General features: G+C 37.4%; 2 pseudogenes; one reads left to right on the forward strand and one right to left on the reverse strand.

Moving 5' to 3' along the window:
- Positions 1 to 1,539: 1,539 nt before the first annotated feature.
- On the forward strand, positions 1,540 to 2,025 carry LOC132684213 (nucleoside diphosphate kinase D, mitochondrial-like; annotated as a pseudogene).
- Positions 2,026 to 15,179: 13,154 nt separating this feature from the next.
- LOC132682703 (transmembrane protein 14C pseudogene) lies at positions 15,180 to 15,526 on the reverse strand (annotated as a pseudogene).
- Between the last annotated feature and the right edge of the window lie 8,640 nt (positions 15,527 to 24,166).

The following is a 24,166-nucleotide window of genomic DNA, read 5'->3' on the forward strand; positions in this document are numbered from 1 at the left end:
AAATAAACAAATAAAAAGTTCTAATAGATAAATAAACAAGTATTTAAAAAAAGGGGGTGCCTGGGTGGCTCAGTCATTTAAACATCTAACTCTTGATATTGGCTCAGGTCATGATCTTGCAGTTCATGGGATTGGTCCCCACATCAGGCTCTGTGCTGGTGGCATGGAGCCTGCTTGGGATTCTTTCTCTCCCTCTCTCTCATCCCCTACCCTGCTTGCACTCTCTCTCTCTCTCTCTCTCAAAATAAATAAACATTTAAAAAAGTTTTGAAATCAGAGAGAAAAAAATCTTTACCTATAGAAGAAAAAGTGTAAGAATTATATCAGACTTCTTTTCAGAAACCATGCAAACAGGAGGACAGTAAATGAAATATTTGAAGTATTGGGGGAAAAAAACCTATCAGCCTAGATTTCTATATCCAGTGAAATTGTCCTTCAAAAATTAAGGAAAAATAAAGACATTCTCAAACAAAAATTGAGGGAATTTGTTGACAGTAGCCTTGCCTTTCAGAAAATGTTTAAAAAAAATTCTTCAGAGAGATGGAAAATGATACAGGTAAGAAAATTCAGTCTACATGAAGAAAGAAAGGACATTAGAATAGGAATCAATTAAAGTAAAAGAAAAGACTTTATTTTGATAATTGATCTAAAAAGTAACTTGCTCAAAATAATAGTACCAATAATGCACTGGATGATTAAAGCCTATGGATAAGTGAAATGAATGACAGCAATGTTCTAAGGAATGAGAGAAAAGATTGGAAATGCCCTGTTAGAGAGTACCTTGCAGTACTTGTGAGGTGATCTAGTGTCATTCAGAAATGGGCTTCGATTACTCAATGTACATTGCCAGACTCTAGGGCAACCATTAAAAATGTTTAAAAATGTGTGATCGGTATGCTAAGGAAGGGGAGAAAATCAAATCACATAAAAAGCTGAATTAGGAGTGCCTGGCTGGCTCAGTTGGAAAAGCACACAACTTGATCTCTGGGTGGTGAGTTTCAGCCTCAAGATAGGTGTAGAGATTCCTTTAAAAAAAAAAAAAAAAAGCTGAATTACCATCAGAGAAAGTAGAAAACAATATGAAGATAACAAAGTAACAAAGAAAGAGGGATGAGTAGGATGAGTAGGAAATGGTAAAAACAGGGCAGTTAATTTATCCAACTGTATGAATAATCATTTTAAATGTGAATGGTCTAAATTCACCAGTTAAAAGACAGACACTGTTAGCATGGATTAAAAACAAACAAACACCAGGCCCAGCTCAGCAAGAAACCCATTTTAACTATAAAGTAATAGATTAAAAGTAAATGGATGGAGGGGGCCTCAGGCAGCTGGGTCAGGCTGGCTCAACAAGGTGGGGTGTCATGAGTGGCCTCTCTTCTGGTGCACGGTGCCATGGAGCCTTCTCAGCAGCCCGCTGCCCCTGGTAGAGGCTGCTTGTGCACCTCAGCTCAGGAGGGCCCTCCTGGACCTGAAGCAGACTCTGGTGAGGAGGGTTGCAGCAGTGACTCACTGGAGCAGGCTTGTAATCCAGTGCTTGGAGAAGAGGGGCTACAAGCTGGAGGGGGATGGAGATGCCACAGGTGCCAGAAAGCATCCTTGTTGAGCTCTACCATGACCTACAGAGGAAGACCTTCTACCCAGCCCTCATCAGCTACTGCCCCCCTGGTGGCCATGGTCTGGAAAGGCCCCAAGGAAGTCTACACCAACTTAGCTAAGGCTGTTCCCGACACCTTCACAGATTTCAACATTCACATCAGGGCACAACCTGAGGGGTGGGCACAGGAGGACTGATGGGAGAGTGAGGCTCCCCAAAACAGCCCGGACTGGTCCGTGAAGGTGTGGGAATGTCATTTATGCCAGTACCTCATGGAGGGGACCCCGAAGGAAAGCCAGCTGTGATTCCAGAGAAGTGAGCTGGTGGACTGGGCAAAAGAAGGCTACCACAGTAACATCACCCAGCTTGAGCCCTCAGGGTGCCCTCTGCCATCCCAGCATCCACCTAGGATCGACGATCTCTATTGACAAAAACTTGAGCACACACTCATGCTCTGCCCATCTGTCCAAGACCCCCTTCCTATCTATCTTCTGCCCTACCCTAGCCCAAGGTGGCTTTGAGCCACCAACAGTATCCCAAGAGAGCAAGAAATTGCACCAATCCTTTCTGTACCAAAGTGCCAGACAATCTTTGAGGTGTCTCCAAAAGTGATTGTATGACCATGCTTCTCTCAAAGGGGAGGACGTTATGACTTATGATGCTATGAAAAAAAAAAGTACAAGATGAAAAAAGATACACCATGCTAATATTAATCAAAGAAAGCTGAAGTGCCTATATGAATGGCAGATGAAGCAGACTTCAGAAGCAAGGATAATTTTCAGGGATAAAGAGAGTCATACGTAATGATGAAAGGGTTATTTCTCCAAGACTTAACAAACCTTAACCAAAATACATGAGGCAAAAACTGATAGAATTTTAAGGAGCAATAGACAAATCCATTATTATAGTTGAAGACTTCAGAACTCTTGTATCAGTAATTGACAGATCCAGCAAGCAAAGGAAAACTCAATATTGTTAATGTATCAGTTCGTCCCAATATGATTTAAAGATTCAGTGCAATCTCAAACAAAAGCCCAGTAAATTATTTTGTGAATATTGACAAAATGATGGTACAGTTTATAGTGAAAGGTAAAAGACACAGAATAACCAACACAATATTGAAGAATAGCAAAGTTAGCAGACTGATACTACCTGACTTCAAGACTTAACTATTCAAGCCAGAGTAAATAAGACAGTGTGGTATTGGCAGAATAAAACACAGATTAACAGGACAGAATAGAAAGCCCAGAAATAGATCCACGAAAATATGGCCAATGGTCTCTGACAAGAAAGAAAAGCAATTCAATTGGAAAAGGATAATCTTTTTAACAAAGGGCACTGGAACCAATGGAAGTCTATATGGAAACTCATATGACACAGGGGTGCCTGTGTGGCTCAGTCGGTTAAGTGGCCAACTCTTGATTTTGGCTCAGGTCATTATCCCAGGGTCATGGGATTGGGCCCCACATTGGGCTTCATGCTGAGAGTGGAACCTGCTTAAGATTCTCTCCCTCTCCCTCTGCCTCTCTCCTGCTTGCTCATGCGCTCTAAAATAGAAGAATAGAATAGAATAGAATAGAATAGAATAGAATAGAATAGAATAGAATAGAATAGAGTAGAGTAGAATAGGACAAAAAGAAAAAAGAAAAAAATGACACAGACCATTTGCCTTTCCAAAAACAACCTAAATGTAAAGTAAAAAATATAAAACTTCTAGGAGATAACCCAGGAAAAAGATACACATTGGGTTTGAAGATGAATTCTTAGATATAACACCAAAAACACAATCTATGAAAAAAAAAGTTGATGTCAACTTTCATTTAAGCGAAAATATTCTGCTTTATGAAAGACATTGTTAAGAGAAAAAAAAAAGACAGGATACATATTGAGAAAAAAGGCTTGTAAAACCTATATCCAATGAAGAACTTGTATCCAAAATCTGCAAACTGCTCTTAAAACTCAGCAATAAGAAAACAAACAACCCAATTAAAACTGTGGGCAAAAGATCTGAATAGACACTTCACCAAGAAAGATATACAGGTATCAAATAAACCTATGAAAAGATGTTCAACATCACATGTCATTCAGGAATTGCAAACTCAAGCAACAATGAGAGGGGTGTCTGGGTGGCTCAGCCAATGAAGCAGACGACTTTTGATTTCGGCTCAGGTCATAATCTCATGGTTAGTGGGATCCAGCCCTGTGTCAGGCTGGCGCTAACAGGCAGAGCCTGCTTGGGATTCTCTCTCTCCTCTCTCTTTGATATCTCTCTCTCTCTTTCTCAAAATAAATATTAAAAAAAAATAATAAAACAACAATGAGATACCATCACACAACTATTAGAATAACTAAAATCCAAATACTAACAACAGCAAATGCCAGCAAGGGTATGGAGCAACAGAAACTCTCAGGGGGATGCAAAATGCCTCAGCCGCTTTGGAAGAAAGTTCAGCAGTTTCTTACGAAGGTAAACATAGGCTTACCAAAGAATCCGGCTATTGCACTCTCAGGCATTTATCCAAATGAGTCGAAAACATGTTTGCACAAAAATCTGTACATGAATGTTTACAGCAGTTTTATGCATAATTGCTGTAACTGGAAACAACCAAGTCCTTTAATAGATGACTGGATAAACAAACTGCGGTATACCCACGCAAAGGAATAGTATTCAGCATATAAAGAAATATGTTCTCAAGCCACCAAAAGATATGGAGGAAACTTAAATGCATATTGCCAAGTGAAAGAAGACAGTCTGCAAAGGCTCTACACACTGTAGGATTTCAATTATATGACATTCTGGGAAAGGCAAAACTTTGGATATAATGAAAAGATTACTGTTTGCCAGAGGTTGTGGTGGGGAGAGATGAACAGGTAGAGCATAGGAGGTTTGTAGGGTAGTGAAAGTACTCTAAATGATATTATAATGACAGATCACTGGTTGCCAGGGTTTCTGGGGGATGAAGGGATACACAAGTGGAACACAGGAGATATTTAGGACACTAGGAGATATTTAGGATATTTAGATATTTAGGATATTTAGTGATTGTATTCTGTGTGATATGGTAATGGTGGATGCATGAGACTACACATTTGTCAAAAACTGTGAAATGCAGTCTTTGTTTTATTTTTGAGAAAGAGAGAGCATGCGCGCATAAGCAGGAAAGAGGGGGGAGAGGGAAAGAGAGAGAGAGAGAATCTTGGGCAGGCCACACACAGCGCAGAGCCCAACATGGGGCTTAATCCCATAGCCCTGGGATCACGACCTGAGCTGAAATCAAGAGTCAGACACTCAGCTGACTGAGCCATCCAGGCATCCTATGAACTGTATTCTTCTTTCTTTGATCAGATTTACCAAAGACTTTGTATTTATTGGTCTTTCCCAAGAATTAGATTTGGTTTTATGACCTGGCTTATGCTTTTGTTTTTTTACATGGTTAATCTTCACTTTTCTCTCTTAATTTCTTCCCTTTATTTTTTTTTTTTAATGTTTATTTATTTTTGAGACAGAGAGAGACAGAGCATGAACAGGGGAGGAGCAGAGAGAGAGGGAGACACAGAATCCGAAACAGGCTCCAGGCTCTGAGCTGTCAGCACAGAGCCCGACGCGGGGCTCGAACCCACGGACCGTGAGATCATAACCTGAGCCGAAGTCGGACGCTCAACCGACCAAGCCACCCAGGCGCCCCTTCCCTTTATTTTTTTTTAATATTTCATTGTTATTTTTGTCTACCTTCTTAAAATGAATGCATAATTCATTTCTTTACGGCTTCATAAAAATATATTTAATATTAGAAATTTTCATGTGAGTACCACTTTACAGAATATGGCTACACACACGTGTGTGTGCACACACACACATTGCTCTCATTATTTATTTCTAAGTATTTGTAATTTCCTGTTGGATTTCCTCTATAATCATAGTTATTTAGAAGAAGCATAATTGTTTGTTTCCAGAAAACATGGCTTACATGACTTTTGAATTGAGAAACTTGTTGAAATACACTTGAAGGTCTAATAAAGGGTTAATGTTGGGGAATGTTTCATTGAATTTTGAATGGAATATAAATTATTTTTGCATATATAAAACCTATACATCTATTTCAATTACTTCTTGAATTTCTATTAGTTTTAGTTTAATATGTATCAAAGTTATACTTTTGGGTGCCTGGAGGTTTGTGACTCAATATTTTTCTGATGAATTCTACTTTTTACCAATAAGATTTTATCTCACTTAATACTTTTCACCTTAAATTCTATTTTCTCTGGTATTATAATTGGCATGTGCCTACTTTCAGTGGTTGTGAAATATATCTTTTTCTTGTCCCCTTTTAAAATTGTAATGGCAATATTGAGAACAAACACAGTTTCAGAGAGGTAATTACAAAACAACTTTTCTTTCTCTCTATGCCTTTAAATCTATTTTAAGGTGTCCCCTGCTTTTCGACAAAGACCAGACACACCATCTAGTTTTTTTTTATTTTTCTTCAGTAGTAAAACCTTTGGTACTTCAAATCTCCAACACAATCTGGGTTTAATAACTTAAAATGTTTATCCCTGTGTAGGAGACAACTTTTAACCTCCTTAAGTTACCTCTCATCCAACTCAGTCCTTGGGTTGGTGGGAAGCCTGCCATCAGAGGGTGGGCTTTCTTTACTTTTTCTCTTGCTGGCCCTTGTACTCATGGTCCTCCACCTTGCTATTGATGGTCTCTGAATTGAAGTAGGGAGAACCGAGGCAAGGGAGCAGGAAATTTCTGACTTAACTACTACTGTTGTAGCGATCAACCAGTAGAACTCTGTCAACTTAGAAGATGTTTGAATCTGCTTCTTTCTTTTCTAGAGCATGGTTGAGACTCTCAGGTACACTTTCTTTGATGTGGGCAAATCCATCTCTGTTCTACCTGGTTACTTCCCCTTTCTGGCATCTACAGACATTCAGTGATATCTACAGTTGCTCTGTATATGATCCGTCTGTCATCCAGGGTCCTTTTGGATAGAACCTAAGATTATTCCATGCCTGCTCTCTCTTTCACATGGCTCACAGTTAGAGCCTCAGGACACACTTCTGCATCCTTTTCTCTGATATAGGCTGTACTGCAAAGCCTGCCCCTTTACTGCATCCTGAAAGCGTTTCACAAACCATGTCTTGTCTTTCAGATTTCTTACAATGGAATCAGATACCCTGTGTCCCTTATATTCTTGGAGGTTCACCTAGTAAGCTCTTCAAGTCATCTTTGTTGAACTCTTTTTCTTTTGGGGGGTGGGGTTCTCCAAAACTTCTCTACTTACTTCCTCTCTAAATCCAATCCTTTTTATCTTTCTTTTGGGCAGAGGATGTAAGGGTCATATAACTGGATTTTGCTCACCTCCTTTGAAAATTTCATTCTGACCCAGAATCGCACCTTGGGACGTCTTAGTGATTTATCTAAAACCATTTTAGCATCTTGTTACATGATCTTCCACATCATTTACTTTGAGGTATGTGTATGTCAGAGTTTTTACATGAAAATAGCACTAGTCAACATTTTCCTCTAGTGTTTTCTAACATACATTGTTTTTGATGAGAAGTGTGATGCCAATTAGATTTCCATTTCTTTGTACAAAACCTGTTTTTATCTTTCCAGAAACTTTAAATTTTCTCATCATCCTCAATGGTTTTAAAATTTTATCCATGAAATAAAATTACTGCATATATTTTGCTTAATATGAAGTATATGTCAAAAGGTGAAAAATCATTTCTTTCTTTCTTTGGAATTACTTTCTACCTTTGCTTTCCTTAATAATTTCCTCTCCTCCATTCTTCCTTTTCCTTTTACTAGAATTTCAAATTTTAGATGGAATTGGTGTTGAAATTTATAGATCTCTATTCCATGACAAATACGACTTTTCTGAAATTATACACACACACACACACACACACACACACACACACACACACACACATAATTATATATCATTTTGGGAGAATTACCCTGTTCAAATATTCATAAATATCTCTCCAGCAGTGATATTACAATGGGAGTGGAATGTGCTCCTGGACAGAGAGCGCCTGGAATTGGTGTTCTAATTGTGGAAGATTCTACATCCTTCCTGAAAGTTGCCATATCCTTGGATATTAATCAGCTTCTCCCAATCATTTGCTTTTTTAACTTATCCTACTGAATCAGGTCAGAAGGGGATAGGTAAGCTGCCCATGTGTTCAGAACATATTTCCTCAATTTATCACGCTCACCATTGTTCTTGTGCCCCCTCCTCCTACTGAATTTTCGAGTCTTAACTTTGAACTTATATAAAACAATTGTCCAAGCTTCTGTACACGTCATGACCTTCAGTTACTGCCATGTATCTAACTCAATCTTTTTTCCATTTATTCAGGAATTTCTGAATATTTCTGCTTCACTGATAACTTTAAACATTTTTAGACACAGTAATTATTTATTTCTTATGAAATTATCTTTATTATTTTCAGAAGTGTTGAGCAGGAGGAAAGTTAACTACCTGCTGTTTGCTATCTTAACCCAGTTTTCCCAGAATACATTCAAGGAGATGGATGGTCTTTTAAGATTGATATTCTAGGCACCAAGTTCAAGACCAACACATTTCATTATTTTTAGTCCTGGAGTCTGACTGTAACACAATAAGGATGATGGCCGAGAACAGAGAAGGCCAGCATTTGAAATTGACTTTGGCTAAGTCTGGGATGTTATGCTTGCTATTATTTCTTTTTGTCCAGAATAACTAAATAATTGCTTTCATAAAGTGGATAGTTTTCCCTTCTAAAAATACATCAATTGAGTATTGCAAAGCCATGATATTTAAGAGATAAATTGTTTAATTGCATATGAGTAGTTGCATCAGCAAGTTGCATCCACAAAAAAAAAAAAAATTCTGACCTTCAGAAGGAATCATAAAAATCAGAATCATTTTGAGAACTCTAAGATGTTATTTTTCTCTACCAAGTGACTACACTTTTCAAAAACAAATTAAGCATTTAATGGTCAAAATAAAAAACAGTGTTCTAAGGCTCACTGGTTTGTTCTTTTGATGATCTGATCTTATATCATTTAATACAAAAAATTTTCTAGGTACAGTAAAAATACACCAAACTATTATGTGTCACTATCTTAGAGGATAACTTGGTGCTTTGGAGTAAAAAGCAAATATCTAAAAGTTAACATGCCAGGTCTTGCATGAGTTGACTTTTATTGAATCAGTAAAGATGGTGAAATTTCACCTGCCCTTCTTTCCCCATCATCATTAGCCCAGAAGGAACAAGAGATAAAATGAATAAAGTCTAACTCTCTTTTGTCTCAAACAGTGGGATTGATAGTCAGATTTATGACTAGAACTAAAAAGTAGGAGTTTATGCAAAAGACTCTTAATGATAGAATCAACCTTAGATCTTCAGTATCAGAATACTTGTAGGTGGGCAATGGTTCACACATTTCTAGAAAAGAGAAAGGGAATGTAAGAGGGCAAATAATAAATGGATAAAACATATTTGGAGTATGTTTTTAGAGATTGTTTATTTCAGAGGCCGTTAGCCAGTGGTCTATGGACTATTAGTGAGAGACTTCTGAAGGTCTGTGACCCACTTGGATTCATATCCAAAATTTTCTGGATGTATGAAAATAGGTAGCTTTCATGAGACTCTCAAAAGCCATGCCAGAGTTCACAAATCTATAGCTTTTGTTGACATCAATGATCAGTGACCAAGAATCTATAAGTTTGTAGCAATGTGACCAATGACTGAGCTACATTGGTCCCCAAGAAGCCCTATGCTTGTTGACCTCAAGACCACGCATTGCCTTGTATTCCACTTCAGCCATTGTTTGACTCTAAACATTTTCTTTCTCAGACATATAGACATAAAACAATATAAATTATACTGTCCTGCCCATCTTTAAATGTAACATTTGATACCAAAACTTTAGATGTAGTAAGAGAATAAATCCCAGAAAGGAGAGGAAATAATCTCTGCGGTAGCATTGTCTGTTTCCTATTTTACCTGGAAGGTTTTTATATTAACATCACTTTTATAATTTTTCTAATGCTAAAAAAAAATGCTCTTGAAAAGTGCACCATCTGTGCTTTGTCTGATTAGCTGGTCCAAATGGAATGGATGTCAAATTCTGAGTTCCTTTTATTTTTATGAAAATAAAAAGAAGCTTCACTTCTAACTCAGCTTTATGAGCGAATCAATGAGAAGTCATCTACTGCATAATCTTCCCCCTAGAAAGTGATAAATATTTACAGTATATAATGAGATTTCATGTCAAAAATTGATGGTATTTATTGTGTTTTAATAAAAGCAGATTTGGAAACATTAGTTTTATTAAACAAAAAACAGAATATTGTTTTAAAAATTGCCATTTTCATATTTGCTTTTTCTGTGGAGACCTTATATACAAAGGCAGATTTTTAGCTAACTATATTACTATGGAAATCAGTTCCAACCGAATAGAAATAGTACAAAATAATGAAAACACTAATACATCTTTACACATTGTATTATTCATCTATCAATTACTTTCCCTTTTGTGGGGCTCACTCTTCCAGGTTTGGCTGTTTAACAGTCATATTTTTTTTCCAATATTTATTCTCAATTTCTTTCCTCAATCTTGATCCCAAGAATTAACTAAAAAAGAATATTTAAAAGGTCATGTTGTCCTTTCCTGTGCAAATCTGGGAGATAAGGCTGTTACTAACGCATTTTCTAATTTTTTAAGTAAATGTTAAGGGGAACATTTGGTTCTCTTCTGAAAAGCTTTTCACAAACAGGTCAAATATGTTACAGGTGGCAGAACCACAGATGCTCCTTTGCACCTTGTCTGGGTCCCCTAGCTCCTGAGGAAGTGGGTTCAAAAAGATTATCTCTCACCTTGGTTACAGGATCACCTGAAATTTTGAGTTTTAGAAGCTAATCGCTCTCCTCCAGTGAAAAATTTCTTAAGGATTGATCTGGAGAAGGTAAAGTTTCCAACAGCCGATAATGAAAACACATGTCCACAAGTGACTCCCCATCAGGGATTAGAACTCAAATGCTTTTCAGCATCTGGTATAAAATAAGAGAGGGTCGGTGACCACAGCAAACTGGAAAGTACAGGCTTACACAGATACTAAGGTTGTCATTGTAAAACAATAGTGTGCTGGCCAGAAAGAAAAAAAACACATCTCTGTGCTAAATTCGGCCAGTGGGATGCGAGATTTTGATCCCCAAACTACACAATATGACAACGTTTAGGGAACTGATTCTATCCCTTCCTCTCTACGCTCATTCATTAGTCTCCTGGTTGTAGTCTGATGTATTTCCCCCTCCTCATCAATGTTTTCCTGGCCATTATGTTTATTCCTTCACTGGGGTGTACTTTTCTCTAAATAGATAATACATTCATGTGATTCAGAATGAAAAGAATATGTAAAGTGATGTAGAGTGAAAGCCTTGCTCCCACCCCTGCTTGTGTGTGTCCAGTGCCCTTCCTGATTCCCATTCCCTCACAGACAACTTCTGGTACTGGTTTTTGTGTTTCCACCAATGTCATTATCTCTATAGGTAAGCTAAATAAGCACACAAATACACATATTTTGTGCCCTCGATTATAGACAAAACATTGCATGTTATACCTACATTTTTCTCTTTCTAAAGCCAATCACTTAAAAATCACTTTTACCTTAAACACAAATATATAAAACATGCAAATATATAAACACACACAAACACACACACACACACACACACACACACACACACACACACACACAGCATCTATCTACCCCGATGACCTTTATATAGATCTATGCATAGTGTGTTTCCTCCTTCCTTTTTACAGCTACGTCATATTCCTTTGAAAGGAGATATATAGAGAGATATAGATATATAGATAATTTATGTAATCAGTCCAATGCTGGTGGATATTCAAGTAATTTCCAAACATTGTATATTAGAAAAATGCATGTATTATGTTTCATGAATAACAATCTGCATTATTTTGCACATGTACAAACATATCTTTCAAATAAATAAGAGAAATGAGATGGCTGGGTCAAAGGCAAATGTATTTACAGTTTTAACAGATATGGCCAATTACCCTTAGGAACCATACTGGTTTGAGTCAATATCCTTTTTCACCCTATCTAGTCCCACCATCTCTGCAAATGAAGGTGCTATCAAACTTTGGAATACTTGCCAATTTAAAGCTTAAAAAAATAACATTCTAGTGTAGTTTTAATGTGCATTTTTTTATAAAAGTGGGCATCTTCTCATGTGTTTTCAAGCCTGTTATATTTGCTTCTTCATGAGGTATCTGTATATATCTTTGGCTCATATTTTAATAAGGTTATTGATGTTGCTCGCAATTTCTAGTACATTATAAATTGGTGATATTAGCCCTTCATCTGTAAGGTCAGTCAGATATTTATGTACATAAGTCACACTTTAGTGTTTATCTTTTATTGTTGCTAATGGTGATTTCATTTCCCAAGCACAGGGTTTTTTTGTTTTTTGGGTGTTTTTGTTTTTGTTTTTGTTTTGTTAACACAATTGAATTTATCAACCTTTTATTTCATGGCTTCTGGATTTTGAGTCAGAGTAAGGACTTCCTCATGCCAAGGTTATAATGGAATTAACCTATGTTTTCTTCTAGTGTTTTTATTATTTTATATTTTTACATCCTTTTTGAATTTGCTATGGTATATGATATCACATATATATTCAACTTTAAGGGACATTTCATCCAGTTTTCATAGATTAAAGATCCCATCTCTATTATATAATGCATTTGTACATGCACTTGGCTCTATTTCTGGAATTCTATCCAACTGGTTTGTTTTTCTATTATTCATAAATGCCAGAGTGTTTTAATGATGTTTTCATATATGAAAGGGCTTAGTCCACCACTTGCGCTTTCCCATATGACTATTCTTCTTGGTTATTTTGGTTTTTATTTTCTCCAAATGAACTTTATCAGCTTTTCTAGTTTTTTTAATTGATATTTTTATTGGGATCATAAAAAATTAATTCACATGGGAAGATTGGATATATTTATGATATAGAGTACCCTACCAAGAACATAGTCTCTTTTTCCATTTCTTCAGGGGTTTTTTGCATGTATCCTTCAGGAGCTTTTTAATATGTCCTTTATATATATATATGCTACACATTTCCTGTGAGATTTATTTTTAGTTTTTTCACTTTCTATTAATATTTCTTTGGTATGTAAGTTTTTGCTTCTTTTATATAATCTTTTTTAAAATGTTTTTTAATGTTTATTTTAGAGAGACACAGACAGAGCATGAGGAGGGGAGGGGCAAAGAGAGGGAGACACAGAATCTGAAGCAGGCTCCAGGCTCCAGGTTCCAGGCTCCGAGCTGTCAGCACAGAGCCTGACAAGGGGCTCAAACTCGAGACCTGAGTTCATGACCTGAGCTGAAGGTGGCCGCTTAACCAACTGAGCCACCCCAGTGCCCCTTCTTTTATATAATATTTATAAACTGCACTAAGAAAGCAATTTATTTCCACAGCAAGTAAAATGTGGCTTTGGAGCTGAGATAGATAGAGGCAAAAATAGGTAGATACACAGTTGTAAGATTATCAATAGGAAACTTGTATCTATCCTTACATGTTTATCGTTTTTCAATCCAAAATGAATGTTGACCTTTATCAAATGCCTTTGCAGATGCTTAGTTATGATCATATATTTCCCCTTAAATGTATCAATGTGATGAAGGATATTAATAGATGCCCTAATATAAAACCATCCTTGCATCTCTTCAGTGGAACCCAGTTCTTCTCTGGTATATTGTTTAATTGTTCCATTAGCTAATGTTTTATTGAGAATGTTTACATTGATGTGCATAAGTGATCACGTTCTTTAGCGTTCTTTTTTGTACAATATTTGTTAGATTTTGATATCTGTATTCATTACAAAATATTTCAGATTTTTTTTCTAATGCTCTGGAAAAGTTTAAATTATTAACTTATCTTCTCATTAAGGTTTAGTAGACTTCTTTAATGAACCTCTTCGGGTCTGGTGTTTTTGGTAGTGGCTCTCTTCTATGGAACCAGTCCATTTAAATTCTCTATTTCATCCTGAGATGAGTTTTGGAATATTTTGTATTCCCGAAAATAAAACATTGCATACAGGTTTTCAAATTTATTTAGATATTGCAGCAAAATGATTTTACTGAGCTTTAAATTTCCTCTGTTTCTCAGAATATTCTCCCTCTCTTTTAACATTTCTTACTTTTGCTATTGAGGTTTTCTCTCTCTCTCTCTCTCTGTCTCTGATGAGATTAACAATCTATCAGTTTTTTCAATAGAAGCTTATAAATAAAAGCTAAAGAAAATTTTTAAAGTAAAAACTTAAAAAAATAAAATTTACCATTGTTCTATTTTTTAATTAGTTAATTCATATTGTCATACTAATGCCACATAGCAAAGAACCACAAAATCTCCATGGCACTGTCACTCTTGAACTTCAATGTTGCCTGGGGCAGTTTCTTTCCAGGTCTTGGTGGTTGAAGACGCTCTGTGTCATGCCCCCGACTGTTTGTGCATCTCTCTTCTAGGTTTCTCTCTTCCTCCTCCAGAACCGACAGGCTACTTAATGCATGTTACTTTGAAGGCAATTGCAGACGCGCAAGATTTTTATGCTGCTGCACGTGAGTGCTGCAAGCCTAGAATGCATCCCATCTACCGGCCCCCCATCTGCCAAAGAAATCCACATGGCAGAGCACAAAGGCAAGAGGGAGCAGACAATACAGAGAGAGTTGAAAGTGGGACCAGTATTCAATCTACCAAACTTCCTCAACTTTTCTTAGGCTAATGAATTTCATTTTCTGGCCTCTAAATTTTGAATTGGGTGTCTATTCACGACTCCATTTTTTTTACAGTAAACTTTATTTCCATTGACTTGTCACTTGACATAATTTCCAAGTATGTCTGTGCCCTAAGATGAGCCAAAGAACAGAAATCCTAAATCTCAAAAAAATTTTTTTCATACTGTTCTGAGTAGGGCATTTTATCCCTTGGAACGTTACCTATAGATACAGAAAGAAGAGATAACATCAACACACAAGAATCCAACTGTGTGAAACTATAACAATATGCTTTTGGGTTATATACCACCCACCTCTTTAAGGTTGTAATGATAACCGCTGCTTTTTTTCTCCTGTAAAGTTCAAAGTTCAGTGTCATTTGTTTTGTTTTGTTTGTTTGTTTTTTAAGTAAAATATCAGAATATGTGAGAATGCTGCACTTACTTCTCTTAATACACTAAAAAGAGTGGAAGTTTTTAAGATGATCTTTTTTTTTTTTTTTTTTTTTATTTATTTATTTATTTATTTTTGGGACAGAGAGAGACAGAGCATGAACGGGGGAGGGGCAGAGAGAGAGGGAGACACAGAATCGGAAACAGGCTCCAGGCTCCGAGCCATCAGCCCAGAGCCTGACGCGGGGCTCGAACTCACAGACCGCGAGATCGTGACCTGGCTGAAGTCGGACGCTTAACCGACTGCGCCACCCAGGCGCCCCAAAAGAGTGGAAGTTTTTAAATTCTTCATGACTCCAAGCTGGGACACGACTACTACTGACGGGATCTATTCAACACACTAATTCCAAGGTGAGGGACCATCAGCAAACTGGCACCCGCGACTAAGCCCACAGGCATAAATTTTCCAGAGTGGTGGAATCTCATTCCCATAATGCCAGCTAAGGTGCCAGGTGTAGCTAGGAAAACCCAAATATTCCTCAGATCCCGAGACAGCTGATAAGCACCCAGGTCTGCCAAACCACCAAAAAGAAGCCCGGCAGTCACTGAGGGGACGCTACCTGCCTTTGCCTAGCCAATGATCCCACCAGAAGCAACTGGTGATGCGGAGCCAAAGCCAATCCAGTGCAAAAAGGCACTGGTGGGATGGAGTCCTTCTGCATTGTTCTCTGTCACTCTGACCAGGCAGAATACACCAGGTATGCGTCCAACAGCTTCCCGGAAGCTCTGCACTGGTCCACAGGGGTGCAGAAGCCCCGTGACTCCATTTTTTACAGAGGTAAGTGTTTTAGGATGATGAATTTGCCTAAAAACCCCATTTGAACTGCATCCCATAGATTCTGAAGTGTTTTTATTACATTTTTTTCTATATGACGCAATTTCATTTTTTATTTCCTCTTCAATCCAGACTTTAAGAAAATGTTATTACAAATTCCAGGTAAGAGGGTCTTTCTGTTGTCCAGTTTCATTGTATGGTGATTGCAGATGGTTGGACCTAAGATTCCTATTTATTTTTAATTTAGAATAGTTTAAAGATTTTCTGGTGGCCCAATATATGGCCAATTTTCCCAAATATTCCAAGGCGTATTCAAAAGTAATAAAGTACAGAATTACCTTATCATTTAGCTCTACCTTATTATTTATGTTATTTCAATATTCAATATACTTAATTATTTTCATCCACCTGATCTGACATGGACCAAGAGAGGTGAATTCATGTCTCCCACTAGTGTTTTTATGTCTATTTCTGCTTTTATCACCTGTAATTTATGCTTTATGAATGTTTGGTGCACAGATATTCATAACTGTAATATGCCCATTGTGAGTTACATACTTCTGCACTATTAGGCTTTCCTTCTTAATACTGTTTGTCTGAAGTCCCTGGTTTATTTTTATTTTCTGGTCTGCCCTTAATTCTTTTCTTTTCAGACTTACTGAAGTACCTTGTTTTAGATGAGTCTGTGCCATAGAGCACAGAATTACGTTGTATAATCCATCCAGGAGCTTCATTACTTTTAAAAACTAAGGTAAGCCTAATTAAAAAAAAAAAACAACTAAGTCAAGCCTTTTAAAAATAAAATTTTTAAAAAGCTAAGCCTTTTAACAGGTGACTTATTGATATAAAAGTTATCTTTCACCTTTGTTCCATCATATTATGGATTGCATTGTATCATTTTAAAGATATTCTTTCATTATAAACTCTATTTCCTTTGCTTTTTGTGTATTGTTTGTCTACTATTCAAGTTCTGTGTTTTTGCCTTTAGTTGTTACCTTTATAATAATTTTATATTAGACCTTCAATCATACACTTCTTTCAACTAAATCTCCAACTTCCCTACTATAAATAGTGATTAAAAATTAGGATGTTTCTTCTTCCTTTTCCCTCTCTACCCTTGTCTCTCTCACCTGACTTTAGTTACTAATAGATTTATTTTTAATAAATTAAATGAGACCATCAACATATCCAGTTTCTGATCTCCTTTTTCCCTCACCTATCCAATTTTTGTTAGTTATATCATTTCTACATAATGAAGACATATAACATTTATATTTCATTCTGACATCTCAATCTCCATATTTTTTTCTACGGGTAAATATATTCAATATTTACTCCCAGTACTTTTGACACTGCTTACCTAGTTACTTCTTAGTTGGCCTAAATTCATTGTCTAATAATTTCTTCCAGAAGGACTCAATGGCATAATATCCTCTGAGCTTTTGCATGGTCAGAACTGTTCACAGAAGAGACTTTATATATCAAATAAAATGTGGTTGGTTAAACAATCTTTGGCTTAAGTATCTTATTGTTTCTTGTATTGAATGTTAATAAGAAGAAATACAGGGCTAGTATTTTGTTCTAGGAATTTTTGTTTTGTTCCTGGATGCTGCTGCAGTGGTGGCTCCTTCTTCGTTTTTAGAGTCCAAGTATAAGTCCTAGAGTTGACCATACTGGATCCACTTTCCTGGTTTGCCGGTATCCATTTTTAAAATGTTAAACTTGGGGCGCCTGGGTGGCTCAGTCGGTTAAGCGTCCGACTTTGGCTCAGGTCACGATCTCACAGTCTGTGAGTTCGAGCCCCGCGTCGGGCTCTGGGCTGATGGCTCAGAGCCTGGAGCCTGCTTCCGATTCTGTGTCTCCCTCTCTCTGCCCCTCCCCCATTCATGCTCTGTCTCTCTCTGTCTCAAAAATAAATAAAAACGTTTAAAAAATTTTAAAAAAAAATAAAAAATAAAAAAAATAAAATGTTAAACTTGGGGTTCCTGGGTCGCTTAGTCAGTTAAGTGTCCGACTTCGGCTCAGGTCATGATCTCATGGTTTGTGGGTTCGGGCCCAGCGTTGGCTCTGCGCTGGCAGTGTGGAGCCTTCTTGGGATTCTCTCTCTCTCCCTCTCTCCCTGTCCTTCCCCTATTTGCGCGCTCTCTCTCTGTCTCCCTCTTCTTCTCTCAAAATAAATAAATAAACTTTTTAAAAAATGTGAAACTTTGCTCAAGCCCTATGATCTTAGAAAACAGCAAGTTTACAAAAATCCTCCCCCGCAACTCTTGGGTTCTAGGAAATTGCTTATGGGAAAGAACGGCCATTCCATGCATGACTTAGATATGACTCACATATTCCTCCTTATCTACCTGTGACTGGGCAACACAGACCTCCAAAATTCCCATTCTTTGCTTCATAAATGATTAGCTGTACTGTTTTGTCCTCACTGATCAGTGATGAATAAAATACCTGCTAACTAAACTCTGGTTAATTCTCTCTCCTTCCCCCAGGTATCTGAACTTTGACCCACCTTCTGCCTAAGTCAGCACACAACCCCTCTTTAATGGCCTGCATGACAATAGAGTGAGTTCAGAGTAAAATATCCTGATTTATTGTCTGATCATAGACATTTCTGCTCCTTCACAGAGAAACTTAAGTCTTGCTTTCATCCTAGATGCTACTTATGAAAATTTGCATGGTTGTCATTTACATTCAAATCCTCAAACTCTCTGGAATTCGATTATGTCCCCTGAGATTAAAGACAGAAGCAGATGAAGGCTGGTGGAAGCATAGTGAAGAACTGAGGGCCCCTTTGCTGGGGTCCATCTTTATCCAGTTTCCTTGTGTACTCTCTACTCGTTCTTTGCCATTCTCCCATTTCCTGAAAACTTTATCTCCCCTCAGTGGTAAGAAAACTGAATCTGACTGATTCCTGAATTTTTTATCTCAAACCTAAAACAAGATTCTTGAAAAGCAAAACTTTTTTCTTTCTCCAGCTTTACTGCATCACCCTCCTTTCCACTAATCAATACCAATGAGGAGGCACACCATGCTTGTGTGTGAGGTAACGACGTAGGAAGTAGGAATGATGGGGAAAAGGACAGAATAGTATCCTCTGTGGCTCTGAGTAGGGAACTGTTTTTATTCATATAATAGAAGTGTCTTGAGTCATCTGCAGTCACATCAAACAAATCTCAAGTGAGTCTAGGGAGTGGTGTCTCCCAGCGACATCCTAGAACATCTCAAGGCCAAGTTTTATAGGCAGTAAGTTGTGGAGTGAACCCATCCCAGATCTTCTACTGAAAACATCTGGCCAAATGTTTACCAGTTATTTTCGTCCTGCCATTCTTTTTTATTTTCTTCAAATACCCAAGATACAGCTTACTAGCTATTCAGTTGTCCGTTAATAACTTATTTTCAACCCAGAATTGCATAGTTCTCTTCCTTTTATGATGGAAAATATTTACACCTCTCCAAGTCTCTGTTCCTTCATCTATAAAATGGGGATTATCATATGTCCTTCATAGGTGTCATATGTATGACCCTATCATGAGAATATGCTGAGATTGAAGATCTGATCCCATTGTGAAGATCAGAAATGACCATATTGATATCAGTTATAATTGTTTACAGTATATAGTAATTTTCATGTTATAGAAATATTTGTAGGGGCACCTCAGTGGCTCAGTTGGTTAAGCATCCAACTTCGGCTCAGGTCACGATCTCATGATTCATGAGTTCTAGCCCTGCATTGGGCTCTGTGCTGACAGCTCAGAGCCTGGAGCCTACTTCACATTCTGTATCTCCCTCTCTCTCTGCCCCTCCCCAGCTCGCACTGTCTCTCTCTCTCTCTCTCTCTCTCTCTCTCTCTCTCTCTCTCTCAAAAATAAGTAAACATTTTCAAAATGTTTTTTTAAAAAAAGAAAAGACATATTTGTAAATGAGTCTGAAGAAACCTACAAGCTACAAAGAAAAACACTGGGAATGGTAGTTTTCCTGAAGCCCCTAAGACATCGCCCTTCCTTCCCTGGAGCCGTACACACCATATTCCTGGATTCTGTCTCAAACAGGTACTCATCTAGCCTCACTTTGCAATTCAGTTATCATTATAATAATATGATTAGGCTCAGCTGGCTGAGGTAGTTAGGGCTGCGACGTCTGTATTCAGCAAAGCAATACTATCAAATGACTGATAGCTCAGTGAGCAGCAGGGGTAAGGTTAGCATCTGTACTTTAGCCCTGCCCCCTAAAGTCTAACCCTCACTGGGAAATTCCTACCTCAGAGAGGGCCTGCTTCTGCTTGTTCTGGCCCTTCTGAAAGAATGATCGGGGAGTGGAGGGGTTATTTTGTTGTGGTTTCTGTACGTTTATTTTCAGTAGGAGCTGAGGAAAGGGGAAGGGAAGCCTGGAAACCAGCATGAAGTTTCTTTCTGATCCTGGGTGAGTGGACATCCTCATACCTGCATGGCTGTTTGATGTCCATCATTGTGGCGGGTCACTGACTCATTTGGCCCAACTGGCTGACAGAGCCCTGTGTTGTCAGGGAACCCAATTCAGGACCGTCTAGTCTGGGAGCAAAACAAAACACATCTTTGAGTCAAAGGACAGAAGGAGAGCTGCAGTTATCTGCTGATTTTTTTTTAATAAGGTTTTTTCTGCAAGCAGGTGGAAGGATATACCTTACAGGGCTCCTGTGATTGGCTCTCAGCCAGTTGCATGCATTTTTCACAGCTGGCATCAAGATAAACTAATTTTTTTACTAAATTGACCCCTATTACTTTCATTTTCATAGCTTGCAACCAATTGATGGGATACAATTTAATATAATGCAATTAATGTTGCAGCATCCTCCATAACAAAGCATCAAAAAAATGAGATAAAATCTTGAAGTGCCCACCAGTACAGGTGGGGGAATGGATATAGGAAACATAGAAGACAACATGACCCTAAGGAAGAAAGACAGCTCTAAGAAATATAAAAAGAATTTCTGCTGCCTATGCTGAAAAAGAGATTAGGAAAAATAAGACAACAAATGATCAATAATTACTTCACCAAGATGCTTCTAAATATTCAAGAAACCTTCGCAAAGGAGGCAACATGTACGTTGGGTTTATATCTGTTTGGACCCATATATTTCTACTTAATTCAATAGACTATAATTCCTAGCATTATTTATGTTGATGGTCAAATCGTTCCAGGTTTTGGACATGAGTAGCCCCTTCCGTCTGGTCTTGGCATCCTCTTGTCAGATCTCCAATGTTCTTTGAGTAGGTGCTGACTTGCTTGTACAACTCATTTTGTACTTTTTTAGCTTAAGCACTGGAATTAAATCTTTCCTCCAGGGAGCCCTGGTACTTTTTAGTGGAGAATGATATTTGGGAGGCAATATCTAAGTACTGGCTGTGGTCACAGCTACTAGAATTTCATTGCTTTCAACCTCTCTCAGTGTTCAGAGCTGGGAAAACAACAAAAAATACAAACACACACACACACACACACACACACACACACACATTTATTCCTGTGTCTACCTATTTATATATTGAAAACAACGAATTTGTCTGGTAATTCTAATTCCACTTCAACACTCCCATGTTCATTCTAGCTGTCTCCCTTCCATAATTATAACGGCAGCAGAGGAAAATCTGGCACCTATTATCATCAATATATTTACGTATTTGCCCAGAGAACACACAATTATTTCAGAATTATTTATCCATACCACTGTGAAGATCACTCCTACTAAGTAGAGTTCAATTTTCCTTTTTTTAGAGTAAAATTTCTAATCAGTAAAATATGCACATGTTAAGTGTACAATTCAATAAATTCTGGCAAATGCCTGCATCCATGTAATTCACACTGCTAGTATGACATAAAAAGTTTCACCATTGTAGAAAGGTCTCTGGTCTCTGCTGGGTAAATCCCTTGTCCCATTGGATTAGGGTTTTCTATTCTAGAATTTCATACATATGAAATCATATAATGTTCATTCTCTCGTATCTGGCTTCATTTGCTCAGTATGAAGATTTATCCAGGTTGTAGGAGTCAAGAATTTTTCATTTTTATTGCTCAATATTATTTCGTTGTATGAATATATCAAAGTTATTTACCTGCACTTTGATAGGCATTTGGGTTGTTTCTAATTTTGAATCTGAATAAAGCCGCTAGGAACATTTATCATAAAGTCTTATGTGGACACATATTCTCATTTCTTTTGGATTAATTCCTAGGGGTGAAATTATTAGATCATAGGGAAGATATATATTCAACTTAAAAAAAAAAACTAACCATTTTCCAAATTGATCACACTCTATTACACTCCATCATTAACGTGTGAGAATTCGCATTGTTCCATATTCTTGCCAACATTTAGTGTTGTTGTTCTTTTTAAATTTAACCACTCTGCTAATAAACATGGAGTAGTACTTCTTTGTGATTTAACTGCATCTTCCTGCTAACTAATGATGTTGAATTTTTTTTTTTCATTTATTTATTGGCCTGTTCAGATCTTTTTTCTGAAGCCTCTGTTCAGATCTGTTTTCATTGAATTGTTTATCTTTTTATTATTCGGTTATAGGATACAAGTTCTTTCTCCTGCCAGATGTATGTTTTCTAAATGATTTCTCCCAGCATACCCTCATTTTATGAAGATACTTTCATAGGTTTTCTTTTATAAACTTTGTAAGTTTAGACCCATCTCAAATTAACATTCAGCATGCTATAGAGGTTAAAGTTCATTTATTTCCATGTGGATATCAAGTTGCTCAGGCATCGTTTATTGAAATCTTTCAGTGCTGTTATGAAAAATCAGTTGAGTGTGCAAGTGTGGGTGTATTTCTCGATTCTCTGTTCTGTTTTATTTAACAACCTTTTTACAAATACTCCACTATCTTTGTTTTATTTTTTTAATGTTCATTTATTTTTGAGAGACAGAGCATGAGTGGGGGAGAAGCAGAGAGAGAGAGAGGGAGACACAGAATCCAAAGCAGGTTCCAGGCTCTGAGCTGTCAGCACAGAGCCCAATGTGGAACTAGAACTCACAAACAGCTAGATCATGACCTGAGCTGAAGTAGGACGCTTAAACCACTGAGCTACCCAGGTGCCCCATCCCACTGTCTTTAAATGTAGATTCATAACAAATAAGTCTTGAAGTCGGGGAAGCTCTTCTGTATTATATTATTTTCCCTTCTCAGGATTGTTTTGACTATTCTAGGTTATTTGCACTTCCATATAAATTTTGGAATAGCTTATCAATTTATAAAATAAAAAACTTTGGGGATTATGATTTGGCCTGTTTTGAATCTGTACAACTTGGGGAGAATTGATATCTTGACAACATAAGTCTTTTACCTATTAACATGGTATAATTGTTTCTTTAATTTCTCCCATTAATCTTTTGTGGATTCAGTGTGGAGTTTTTTTTATGTGTTGCTAAATTTATCCTCAAGTATTTTATGGTTTGGGTGCTATTTTATGTTTTATTTTTTAAAGATTTTTTATTTTTTATTTTATCTTTTTTATAAATTTTTTCTGTGTTTTTTTTTTTTTTTTTTGCTTATTTATTTATTTTTGAGTGAGAACACGTAAGCAGGGGAGGGGCAGAGAGAGAGAGAGAGAGAGAGAGGGAGACACAGAATCTGAATCAGGCTCCAGGCTCCTAGCTGTCAGCACAGAGCCCAATGGGGCTCCAACCCACAAACTGTGAGATCATGACCTGAGCCACCCAGGCACCCCAAGATTTTTTATTTTTTTAAGTAATCTCTACACCCAACAAGGGGCTTGAATTTACAACCCTGAGATCAAAAGTCATACACTCCACCGACTGAGCCAGTCAGGCATCCTGGATTTGGTGCTATTTTAAATGCGTCTTTAAATTTTTTATTTTCCAGATCTTTGTTCTTAGTATGTTAACTATGTTTACTGTGACCCTGATAAATTCACTGTTAAGGCTAGTAGATGTTTTGTATATTATTTAGGATTCACTACACGGACAACCATGTCATCTGAAAATATTGACAGTTTGAATTCTTTTAATCTCTATGTTCCCTGCCTTATTTCACTTTCTCAAACTTCTGTTACAATATAGAAGAGAAGTGATGAGAGAGAATGTCCTAGCCTTGATCATTTTCTTAAAGAGACAGTATAACCTCTTAAAGACAAAAATGTGGGTGCCCCTGGGTGGATCTGTCAATTGAGCTTCTGACTTCAGCTCAGGTCATGATCTCATGGTCCGTGGGTTCGAGCCCCACGTCGGGCTCTGTGCTGACAGCTCAGAGCCTGGAGCCGGCTTCTGATTCTGTGTCTCCCTCTCTCTGCCCCTCCCCTTCTTGCACCCTTTCTCACTCTCAAAAATAAAGAAACATTTTAAAAAAAATTTTTTTAAAGAGAAAATGTGGAACTCCTAAATTTTCCTGCAATCTTTGTACAGAACTCATGCTAGTTGCCTCTGTACTGTTCTAATATTAGTATATATTTTGCCAAAACAAGCACGTCTTTCTTCTGTAAGTCTGCAGCTTCCTTGAGGGCGAAACTTATGATTGAGACA

Source organism: Panthera onca, chromosome C2, assembly GCF_046562875.1.
Source record: "Panthera onca isolate mPanOnc1 chromosome C2, mPanOnc1 haplotype 2, whole genome shotgun sequence".
Classification (NCBI taxonomy): Eukaryota; Metazoa; Chordata; class Mammalia; order Carnivora; family Felidae; genus Panthera; species Panthera onca.